Below are 12,645 nucleotides of genomic sequence, written 5' to 3' on the forward strand. Positions count from 1 at the left end.
GACATCTGTACCAGCTGTGCCAGCTTGTGTCTGTGCCCCCAGTGACCAGCCAAGAGAAGATGCCTGAATCTGATTAGGAGAATTGACAAGGGCTGGGTGCTCATAACTGTGGGAGACTTTTGTGCCTGGACTATGAAAACATTGGCTGTGTGAGGACACAGGGTTTCACTGGGTCTTTGGACAGTCACTGTAGGCAGCTCCATATTCTTTGGGCTCCCTGATTTCCTTGTGAGGGTCATTGATGTGGGATCTGTGCTCACACTGAGGATTGTTTGGATCCTTTGTGTGGTTATTTTGGCAGCACAGATGAATAAAGTACCCACTGGGGCCAGTGCCCAGACATTCTCACTGTCTTGGGGGAGAAGAGTTGAGCGTGAGACTATGCCAACAGAGCTGAACAAACCTCCCCTTTGATTAAAAAAAAAAGAGAGGAGATTTACCATACCCAATTTGGGAGTCACCTTGGACACTCTCTTCACCCTGGAGCACTGAACAGAGCTCACTGGCCACATCCAGCACACACCTCAGAGAATTCACTGAAAGAGAAGATACTCCACTAATCCACAGAGGCATAGTCCAAAGATAAAAGCCATCAAAGGGGGGGAAAAAAACCCAACATGTATCTCCACAAATGCCTAAAAATAGATGCAGCAATTCAGTAAACAAGAATAAGGAAAATATGACATCCCCAAAAGAACATAACAACACTTCAATACTAAAAGGTGAAAATGAAGAGATTGAAGAAATTTGAGAAGTGGAATTCAAAAAATTGATCGTAGGATTACTTAGAAGTAATCAGAAGCTGGGGCTGTCATCATGGCTCACTTGGTTAATCCTCCACATATGGTGTCGGCATCCCATATGGGCGCTGGTTCTAGTCCGGTTGCTCCTCTTCCAGTCCAGCACTCTGCTGTGGCCTGGGAGAGCAGTGGAGGATGGCCCAAGTGTTTGGGTGCCTGCACCTGCATGGGAGACTAGGAAGAAGCACCTGGCTCCTGGCTTCGGATCAGCACAGCACCGTCCGTTGCAGCCATTTGGGGAGTGAACCAACGGAAGGAAGACCTTTCTCTCTGTCTCTCTCTCAGTCTATAACTCTACCTGTCAAATAAAAAAAAAAACTTTGTTTTAAAAAAAAGAGAAGTAATCAGAAGCAAATCCATGAACTAAAGAAATATGTACATGACATGAAAGAAAATTTTTCTCATGAAATTGAAATTTTAAAGAGAAATAAAAATGAAATATTGGAAGTGAAGAATACAATAGAACAAATAAAAAATGTGGGGGAAAGCCTTAGCAACAGAACTGGTGAGGCAGAAAAAAGAATATCTGAGTTAGATGGCAAATCTCTGGAAATTTTACAGTCAGAACAACAACAACAACAACAAAAAACAGAAGAAATTAGAAAGGTAAAAAATGGTGTTGGAGAGCTATGAGGTACTATCAAATGACTCAATATACAAGTCCTAGAAGTTACTGAAGGTGTAAAAAAAGAGAATATATTAAATGGCCTTTTTAGTGAAATAATTCTGGAAAACTTCCCTAATTTTGAGAAAGGGAAGTCCAAGTAAAAAAGCACATAGAACTCCTAATAGACATGACCAGAAAAGTTCTCCACCACAACACATTGTAGTCAAACGCTCCATAAAGAAAAGATTCTAAAATGTGCACAAGAGAAATGCCAGATTGCTTTCAGAGGATCTCCATTAGACAGCTAGCTTCTCATCAGAAACCCTACAGGCTAGGAGAGAATGGTGTGATATATTCCAGTCTTGAGATAAAAAAAAAAATCTGTCAACTCAGAATACTGTACCCTGCAAATCTGACATTTATGAATAAAGGTGAAGTTAAGACCTTCCATAACAAACAGAAATTGAAAGACTTTGTCACCACCCATCCAGCCTTGCAAAAGATGCTTAAGGATATACTACACACAGCAGCACAAAGATATGGTCATCACTATGAAAAAAGGTGAAGGCAGAAAATCTTCCAGTAAAAGGACAAAGGAAATCCAAAGTAAAAAATAGGAATATTTATGAAAAAATGGCAGGGCCAAGTCATTACTTAGCAATAGTCACCTTGAATGTAAATGGCCTCAACTTTCCAGTTAAGACACAGACTGTCTGAGTGAATTAAAAGACAATAACCATCTATTTGCTGCCTACAAAAAACACATCTCACAAACATGGATATACATAGGCTGAAAGTGAAAGTATGGAAAGAGACATTCTATACTAACAAAAGCCAAATAATTGCTGGTGTAGCCATCCTAATATCAGACAAAATAGACTTTAGCACAAAAACTGTTAAAAAAGACAAGAATGGAACTGTGCAGTGCTTAAGGAATCAATTCAACAGGAAGATGTGACTATAATACATGTATACTCATCTAATTACAGGAAACATGGCTATTTAAAAGAAATGTTAATGGATCTAAAGGGAGACATAGATTCCAATACAATAGTAATGGGGTACTTCAATAACCCACTTTCAGCAATGGACAGATCAACCAGTCAGAAAATCAGCAAGGAAACAACAGTTAATCAACATTGTAGACAAATGGACCTAACAGCTATCTACAGAACTTTTAATCCTACAGTTGCAAAATATACATTTTTCTCACCAGTGCATGGAACTGCCTCTAGGATAGTCCATGAGCTAGCAAATTCAAAGGAATCAAAATCATATAATGCATCTTCTCTGGCCACAATATAATCAAACTAAAGATAAAAAACTCGAGAGTCTCTAGAACATATGCAAACACATGGAGACTGAACAGTATGCTCCTGAATGATCAGTGGGTCACAGAAGAAATCAAAAGAGAAATTTAAAAAACTGTTGAGAAACAGTTTTTTTTCTTTATACTATTTGTTGAAAACTTTATTTAATATAGTTAATCTACTATGTATAAAATTAATTGAAAATAGATCTTAGTAAAAAATAAGAACGGGGCTAGGAGAGGGAGGAGGAGGGAGGGTGAGAGTGGGAGTGAGAGGCTGGGTACATTGTGAAGAATCACTATCACTGTGTTCCTACAGTTGTGTTTATGAACTGCATGAACGTTTGTATACTTTAAATAAAAATTTTGTTTTTAATGAAATCCTGTCATTTGCTACAAAGTGGATGCGACTGGAAGCCATTGTATTTAGTGAAATAAGCCAGTCCCCAAAAGATAAATGCTGTATGTTCTCTCTGATCTGTTGTAACTAATAGGGTACATAAAAGGTTACCCACGGGGGGGGGGGTGAAATTGACATTTTGTGATGAGATGAATTAGAACAGCCCTTGTCTTGACTGTTAAGGAACAAATTTTTAAAAATTTTTTCCATATTATTTGCTGAACTCTTTACTTAGTGTAGGTTAATCTTATGCATATGTAATTAACTGAAAATAATATTTGTGAAAAATAAGAATGGGAATAGGAGAGGGAAGAGGAGGAAGGTGGAATTGTAGGTGGAAGAATCACTATGTTCCTAAATTTATGTATATGAAATGCATGACGTTTGTATACCTTAAATAAAATTAGAAAACATTGATTTTCACAATCAGCAAAAATAAATACAAGAAATCTTAGAAAATGACACTGGAATTTTGATGGGAACCTCATGAACCTTTAAATCACTTGAATGCTTATGGACATTTTAATAATATTACCTTCCTATCCATGAACACCAGTTGTTCTCCCCGTATTTGTATCTTTAATTTATTTCATCACTGTTTTATAGCTTTCAGTGTATAAGACTTTCATTTCCTTGGATGCATTTATATTTGATTATTTTACTCTTTTTGAAGCTATTGTAAATGGGATTATTTTAATTTCCTTTTTGAATGGCTCATTATTGGTGTATAGAAATAGAATAGATTTTTCTGTGTGTTAATTCTGTGTCCTACAAGTTTAGTGAATTCATTTGTTAGCTCTAAGAGTTTTTATTTTTTTGTGGAGTCTGTAGGGTTTTCTGGTTAGAAGATCATGTTATTTACAGAGATAACTTTTTTTATCCTTTTACTTGCTCAATTGTTTAACACTTTCAGTATTATAAATATTGAATATTGTATTGAATAGAAGTGCTGAGAGTGGGTACTCTTATCTTTTTTCCTGTTCTTAGAGACAAAGCTTGCAGTGTTCCACTATTTACTGTGATATTGACTCTAGGCTTGCAAATAAAACTTATTTTGTTGAGTTATATAACTTCTGTACCATGTTTATTCTGTTTTTTCTTTTTTTGATCTTTAAAGGGTCTTGAATGTTGTTCAATGCTTTTTCTGCATCTGTTGTGATAATCATATGCTTTTATATGTTATTGTGTTAATGTGCCCACATTTATTGTTTTGCATATTTTGAAACATTTTTGTATGCTAGAAATAAATTTCACTTGATGATGGTTTATGAACCTTGTAATGTATTATTGAATTAGCTAATTAACATTTTTTGTTAAGTTTTGCATGTATGTTTATTACGGATATTACAATTTTATTATAGTATCTTTGTTTGGTTTTGGTAGCAGAGTAGGCTAACCTCATTTGGAGTACTGCCTCCTCTTCAGTTTTTTTGGAGAGATTGAGAAGGATTCATTTTAATTGTTTTTTAAAAATTTTCTAAAAATCACTAGTGAAGCCATCTGTGCTGAGATTTCTTTTGTGGGAAGTGCTGTGGTTTGGATATGACTTGAGTCATTCTCCAGTGGCTCATGGATGTTCTTGGAGCTTGGTCCTCAGTGTGGCAATGTTAACAGTTGGTGGGATCTTTGAGAGTTCAGATCTAGTTGCAGGCCTATCTCTGTCTATCTCAGGCTTCCTGTCTTGGGATGTTATCTTTTCTTCTCACACTCCCTCCTACTATTGTAATTATGTCTTCCATTAAGTTCCTACAAGAGCTGAGATGATGCTGGTATTGTGCCCAGAAAACTATGAGCTAAATAAACATCTTTTCTCTATAAAGTACCCAGCATCAGATATTTCATTTTAATAATAGAAAACACACAAATACATGAGGTTTTTGATGGCTGATTCAATAGTCGCACTTATTATTGGCCTATTCAGACTTTCAGTTTCCTCATAAATTGGCCTTCATAGATTGTATGTATATAGGAATTTATTCATTTCTTTTAAGTTCCCCAGATGTTGGTGTATAGTTTTTTCATAGTGGTCTCTTATGAGACCACTTCTTTTTTTTTTAAGATTTATTTTATTTATTTGAAAGTCAGAGTTACAGAGAGAGATAGAGACAGAGGGAGAGGTCTTCCATCCACTGGTTCACTCCCCAGATGGCTGCGCTGATCCGAAGCTAGGAGCCAGGAGCCTCTTCCAGATCTCCCACGTGGGTGCAGGGGCCCAAAGACTTGGGCCATCTTCTACTGCTATCCCAGGCCATAGCAGAGAGCTGGAATGGAAGAGGAGCAGCTGGGACTAGAACCGGCACCCATGTGGGATGCTGGGACTTTAGGTCAGGGCTTTAACCCGCTACGCTACAGCGCTGGTCCTGACCCTTTTTCTTTCTGAATTTTAAGATATTGTTAAAAATACTCAGATAAAACACAGTTTCAAAACTCAGTCTGTCTCAGGATTGTATTGCACTGCATTTTAGAAGAATGATAAACAGGTTCCTCCTCTAAACATGATAGTTGGACTGAACTTTCACCCTCTTAATTCCATTAACACACAACTTTGGAAATTACACTTTTGTGTGAGTTTGGGAGGTCAAACGTTGTTCAAGTCATAGCACTTGTCTTTTTATTTTAGGGCTTCCTTTCCCTCTCATACTCTCTGCTTATTATCTTACTAAAACTTCCTATAAGTCTTATGGTAGGCTGAAAAATGACCCCACAAAGCTGTTCACATCTGAATGCCTGAAACCAGAGAATATGTTTCCTTCTAGGATAAAACAGATTTTGAAAGTAAAATTAAATTAAAGCTTTTGAAAAGGGAAGATTTTCCTAGCCTATCTGGGTTGGCTCAATGTAATCACAAGTGTCCTTGTAAGAGAAGGATCAGAGAGAGCACAGAGACAGAGGTGGAACGATGTCCTTGGAGAATTGAAACAGAAGCCACAAATCAAGGAATGTAAGTGGCCTCTAGGAGCTGGAAAAAGATAAGGAAATATTCTTTCCTAGAGTCCCCAGGAGAAAGCCAAATGTGTCAATACCTAGATTTTAGCTCAGATAAATAGATTTCAGATTTCTGACCTTCAGGAAAGTGAGATAATACATTCATGTATTTTAAGCCATCAACTATGTGGTAATTAGTTACAACAATAATATGAAATGAGTAGCATCTTAGATCAGATAACTAATTGTAGATCCTAAAGCTTCTCTGGAAGAATAAACAAGAAAGGACGGCTAAGTAAAGAGGAAGTGGAGAGACTGGATTAAATGGCAGAGTAGGGAGGGAGTTTATTGCCAGTCTAGGAGAAGATAGTTTAAAAAAGTGGAGAGAGTGCAGTCTCAGGGAAGAGTTAGGGAGAAAATGGCAGAGAAAACTCCACACAAATTAGAGGGACACAGTGGACCTATGGGGACTGTGTGGATGTGGATAACTCAGGACCTCAGCAGCCAAGTGCCTCCACACCAGCTTTGGAGAGTGAGGTGAAACCAGACTGCAGGAACCCAAACCACTGGTGATAAAGCTGTAGGAAGAGGCTGGAGGAAATCCGGCTTGGAGCTCTGTGGGGGATAGTGTACCTTCCAAACTAGAGGAGGAGAAAAAAGAGGGGGGCATGTTTCTTTCCCTCAGTCACCCTGCAATTATGTCCTGTAACAGGCTTTAGAGTGCGGGCACCATTTTGGACATAAGTAATAGCTGCGCCAAATTGTATGCACGCCCAGCAAGCAGCTGAGTGGAGACTCCTGAGTATGGTGGGGAGAACTGACAGCAGGCTGGGGCTTGTGACTGTGGGAGGCTTGTGTGCTGGGACTGTGAAAACACTAAGCCTGTATGGGAGTAGTCAGGGTGTGGCTGAGACTTTGGGCAGTCACTGTGGGAGGCTCCATATGCTCAGGGCTCCCTAGTTCCCTGGTGAGGGACATTTCTGGAGAATGTGTGCTTATACTGAGGACTGCACAGATCCTTGTGTGGTCCTTGTGGCAGTGTGGGTGAATATTATACCCACTTGGGCTAGCACCCAGGCACTGGAGTCCATTGAGGACAGGAAGTGAGCCTAGTCTATGCCAAAAGAGAACAAACCTCCCCTCTGATAAAAGAAAGAGAGAGAGATTTACTACGCCCAACCTGAGTGTCACCTTAGATACTCCTTTCACCTTGGAGATCTGAACAGACTCTCTGACTACACCTACCACACTTCTCTAGATATTCGCTGAAAAAGTAGACACTCTACTAATCCACAGAGGCATAGTCCAAAGATAAAAGCCACCACAGGAAAAAAAAATCCAAGAGTATCTCACCAAATGCCAAATAATAAATGCACCAATTCAAGAAACAAGAATAAGGAACACAACATTATGCCCCCAAAAGAATGCAACACTTCAATACTAGATTGTGAAGATGAAGACACTAAAGAAATGCCAGATATGGAATTCAAAAAATTGATCATAGGATCACTTAGAAGTAATCAGAAGCACAAATTAATGAAATCCGTACATAACATGAAAGAAATTTCTCCCATAAAATTGAGGAAAAAAAATAGAAATCAGAATGAAATCTTGGAAATGAAGAATAGAATAGAACAAATAAAAAATGTAGTGAAAAGCTTTAACAACAGAATCAGTGAAGCAGAAGAAAGAATATCCAACTTAGAAAACAAATCACAGGAGATCATACAGTCAGACCAAAACTGAATGAGAGAATGGACTAGAAGGCCTTTTAGTGAAATAATTACAGAAAACTTCCCTAGTTTGGAGAAAGGGCCATCCAAATACAAGAAGCACATAAAACTAGTAATAGATATGACCAGAAAAGATCTTTTTTTAAAAGATTTATTTATTTATTTGAAAATCAGAGTTACACAGAGAGAGGAGAGATAGAGAGGTCTTCCATCGAATGGTTCAGTCCCCAGATGGCTGCAATGGCCGGAGCTGCGCCGATCCGAAGTCAGGAGCCAGGAGCTTCTTCCAGGTCTCCCACGTGGGTGCAGGGGCCCAAGGACTTGGGCCATCTTCTACTGCTATCCCAGGCCATGGCAGAGACCTGGATTGGAAGTGGAGCAGCCAGGTCTCGAACCGGTGCCCATATGGGATGCCAGCACTTCAGGCCAGGGTGTTAACCTGCTGCGCCACAGCACCGGCCCCCAGAAAAGATCTTCACCACAACATTTGTGATAAAACCATCCACAGTAAAACATAGAGAAAATATTCTAAAATTTACATGAGAGAAATGCTAGATTACTTTCAGAGGATCACCAATTAGACTTACAGCAGACTTCTCATCCAAAACTCCACAGGCTAGGAGAGAATGTAGATACATATTCTATGTCTTAAGAGAAAAACAAATGTCAACCCAGAATATTATACCATGCAAAGCTCTCATTATCAATGATAAAGACCTTCCATAACAAACAGAAATTGAAAGAATTTGTCACCACCTGTCCAGCCTTGCAAAAGATGTTTAAGGATGTGCTACGCAAATAAACACAGAAACAAGGTCATTACTAGGAAAGAAGGTAAAGGCAGAAAATTTCACAGAAAAAAATGCAAACGAAATCCAAAGTAAAAAATAGGAATATTTATGGAAAAAATGACAAGGCCAAGTCATTACTTAGCAATAGTCACCTTGAATGTAAATGGCCTCAACTCTCCAGTTAAAAGTCACAGACTGTCTGAGTGGATTAAAAAACAAAACCCATCTATTTTCTGCCTATAAGAAACACATCTCACCAACAAGGGTACACAAGGATTGAAAGTGAAAGTGTGGAAAAAGATATTCTATGCTATCAGAAACCAAAAATGTGTTGGTGTAGCCATCCTAATATCAGACAAAATAGACTTTAGCACAAAAACTGTTAAAAGAGAAAAAGAAGAGCACTATGTAATGATTAAGAGATCAATTCAACAGGAAGATATAAGTATTATAAATGCATATGCACCTAATTACAGGAAACCTGGCTATGTAAAAGAAATGTTAAGGGATCTAAAGGGAGACATAGACTCAAATACAATAGTAATGGGAGACTTCTATATTCCAGTTTCAGCAATGGATGGATCAATAAGAAAGAAATTCAGAAAGGAAACAACAGAGTTAACCAACACTGTAGACCAAATGGACCTAACGTATATCTACAGAGCTTTCCATCAAAAAGCCACAGAACACACATTCTTCTCACCAGTGCATGGAACTTTCTCTATTATTGACCACATGCTAGGCCATAAGGCAAGTCTTGGCAAATTAAAAAATTGAAATCATATCATGCGTCTTCTTGGACCAAAATAGAATGAAGCTGGAAATCAACAACTCAGGAATCTCTAGAAAATATACAAACGCATGGAGACAGAACAATATGCTCCTGAATGAACAGCAGGTCATTGAAGAATTCAAAAAAATTCTGAAAACAAATGAAGATGACAATACAAAATATCAAAACATATATGATACAGCAAAAGCAGTGTTATAGGTAATTTTATAGCAATTGGTGCCTACATCAAGAAATTGGAAATGAGCTATCAATGAAAGTCAAGCATATAGAAAAACAAAAGCAAAACAAGCCCAAAACTAGTATGAGAAAAGAAATATTTAAAACTAGAGAGAAAATAAACAAAATTGAAACAAAAACCAATACAATATATCAGCAAAATGAAGAGCTGTTTTTTTTTTAAAATGAACAAAATTGACACACAATTGGCCCAACTAGCCAAAAAATGGAGAGAGAAGACCCAAATTAATAAAATTAGAGATGAAAAAGGAAATGTAACAATAGACACCATAGAAATAAAAAGAACCATCAGTAATTACCACGAAGAGGTGTATATCAACAAGTTGGGAAACCTAAAAGAAATGGATAGATTCTTGGACACATTCTACCTACCTAAATTGAGCCATGAAGACATGCAAAACCTAAACAGACACATAACCAAGATGGATTTGAATCAGTAATAAAGACCCTCCCAACAAAAAAAGCCCAGGACTGGATGACTTCACTGCTGCATTCTACAAACATTTAAAGAAGAACTAACTCCAATTTTTTTCAAGCTGTTGAAAACAATTAAAGGGAGGGAATCCTCCCAAATTCTTTCTATGAAGCCAGGATCATCTTAATTCCTAAACCTGAAAAAGATGTAACAGAGGAAGAGAACTATAGATTAATTTCCCTGATGAACATAGACACAAAAATCCTCAAAAAAAATTCTAGCCAATTGACTCCAGCAACACATCAGAAAGATCATTCACCTGGACCAACACAATCATGGTAATCTATGACAAACCCATGGCCAGTATCATACTGAATGGAGAAAAGTTGGAAGCATTCCCACTGAGATCTGGAACCAGACACGCATGCCCACTCTCACCATTGCTATTTAATATAGTCCTGAAACTTTTAGCCAGAGCCATTAGTCCAAAATGAATGAATGAATTAATTAATCAATCAAAGGGATACAAATTGGGAAAGAGGAATTCAAGCTATCCCTATTTGCAGATGACATGATTCTATATATAGGAGACCCAAAAGACTCCACTGGAAGACTATTAGAACTCATGAAGAATTTGGTAAAGTAGCAGGATATAAATTCAATACACAAAATTCAACAGCCTTTGTATACACAGACAATGCCATGGCTTGTGAGAAAGAAATTCTACAATCAATCCCATTAACAATAGCTACAAAAATGCAATACCTTGGAATAAACTTAAGCAAGGATTTCAAAGTTCTCTTTGATGTGACTTACAAAACATTAAAGAAAGAAATAGAAGAAGATAAAAAAATGGAAAAATCTTCCATGTTCATGGATTGGAAAAATCAATATCATCAAAATTTCCATACTTCTGAAAGCAATTTACAGAATTAATGCAGTGCCAATCAAAATACCAAGGGCATTCTTCTCAGATCTAGAAAAAATGATGCTGAAATCCATATCAAAACACAGGAGACCCTGAATAGCTAAAGCCATCTTATACAACAAAGATAAAGCCAGAGGTATCACAATACCAGATTTCAAGATATACTATAGGGCATTTATAATCAAACAGCCTGGCACTGGTACAAAAACAGGTGGATAGACCGATGGAACAGAATAGAAATGCCAGAAATCAATCCAAGCATCTACAACCAACTTATATTTGACAAAGGAGCTAAAACAAATTCCTGGAGCAAGGACAGTCTATTCAACAAATGGTGCTGGGAGAACTGGATCTCCACTTGCAAAGGTATGAAGCAAGACCCCTACCCTACACCTTACAAAAACATTCATTCAAATAGATTAAAGATCTAAATCATCTAAATCTACAACCTGATATCATCAAATTATTAGAGAACATTGGGGAAACCCTGCAAGACATTGACATTGACAAAAGTAGAGTTCTTGTGAAGGACTCCAGAGGCACAGGCAATCAAAGCTAAAATTAACAAATGGGATTACATCCAATTGAGACGTTTCTGTACTTCAAAAAGAAACACTCAGGAAAATGAAGAGGCAACCGACACATTGGGGGAAATTATTTGCAGACAATGCAACTGATAAATGATTTATAAACAGAATACATAAAGTGATCAAGAAACTCAATAACAAAGCAAACAACCCAGTCAAGAAATGGGCAAAGGATTTAAACAGACATTTTTCAAAAGAGGAAATCCAAATGGTCAACAGACACTTGAAAAAAATGCTCAGGATCACTAGCCTTCAGGGAAATGCAAATCAAAACCACAATGAAATGTAAATTGGTAAAGCCACTATGGAAGGCAGTATGGAGATACCTCAGAAATCTGAATATAGACCTACTATATGACCCAGCCATCCCACTCCTGGGAATTTATCCAAGGGAAATTAAATCAGCATATGAAAGAGTTATCTGCACCCCCATGTATATTACAGCTCAATTCATGATAGCTAAGACATGGATTCAACCCAAATGCCTATCAAATGAAGACTGGATAAAGAAATTATAGGATATGTACAGCATGGAATACTACACAGTGATTAAAAAAATGAAACCCAGTCATTTTCAATGAAATGGATGAATCTGGAAAACATCATACTTAGTGAAATAAGCCAATCCCAAAGGGACAAACACCATATGTTTTCCCTGACCTGTGATAACTGTAGAGCACCTAAAAGGCAATCTGTAGAAGTGAAATTGATACTTTGAGAAGCAATGACTTGAACAGCCCTTGTCTTGACTTTTGAGGAACAGTTTTTTTTTCATATTATTTGTTGAACTTTTTACTTATCGTAGAGTTAAACATATGTATATAAAGTCAATTGAAAATAGATCTCAGTTATAAATAAGAGTGGGGATAAGAGAGGGAGGAAGAAGATGGGTGGGAGGGTCTGCATGGTGGGAAGAATCACCATGTTCCTAAAGTTGTAATTATGAAATGAATGCAGTTTGAAACTATAAAGCTGTATAGTTCTGCACACAAAAGTGGAATAGTAAGAATGTCTCATAATTAAACATATCATAAATCTGTTGTAATAAAAGAAGTTTGTTATATATGCAATCTTAGACACGTAAACAGGGAAACAGATCAAGTGCACAGAATAAGAAACT

The sequence above is a fragment of the Lepus europaeus genome, chromosome 3, assembly GCF_033115175.1.
Source record: "Lepus europaeus isolate LE1 chromosome 3, mLepTim1.pri, whole genome shotgun sequence".
Lineage (NCBI taxonomy): Eukaryota > Metazoa > Chordata > Mammalia > Lagomorpha > Leporidae > Lepus > Lepus europaeus.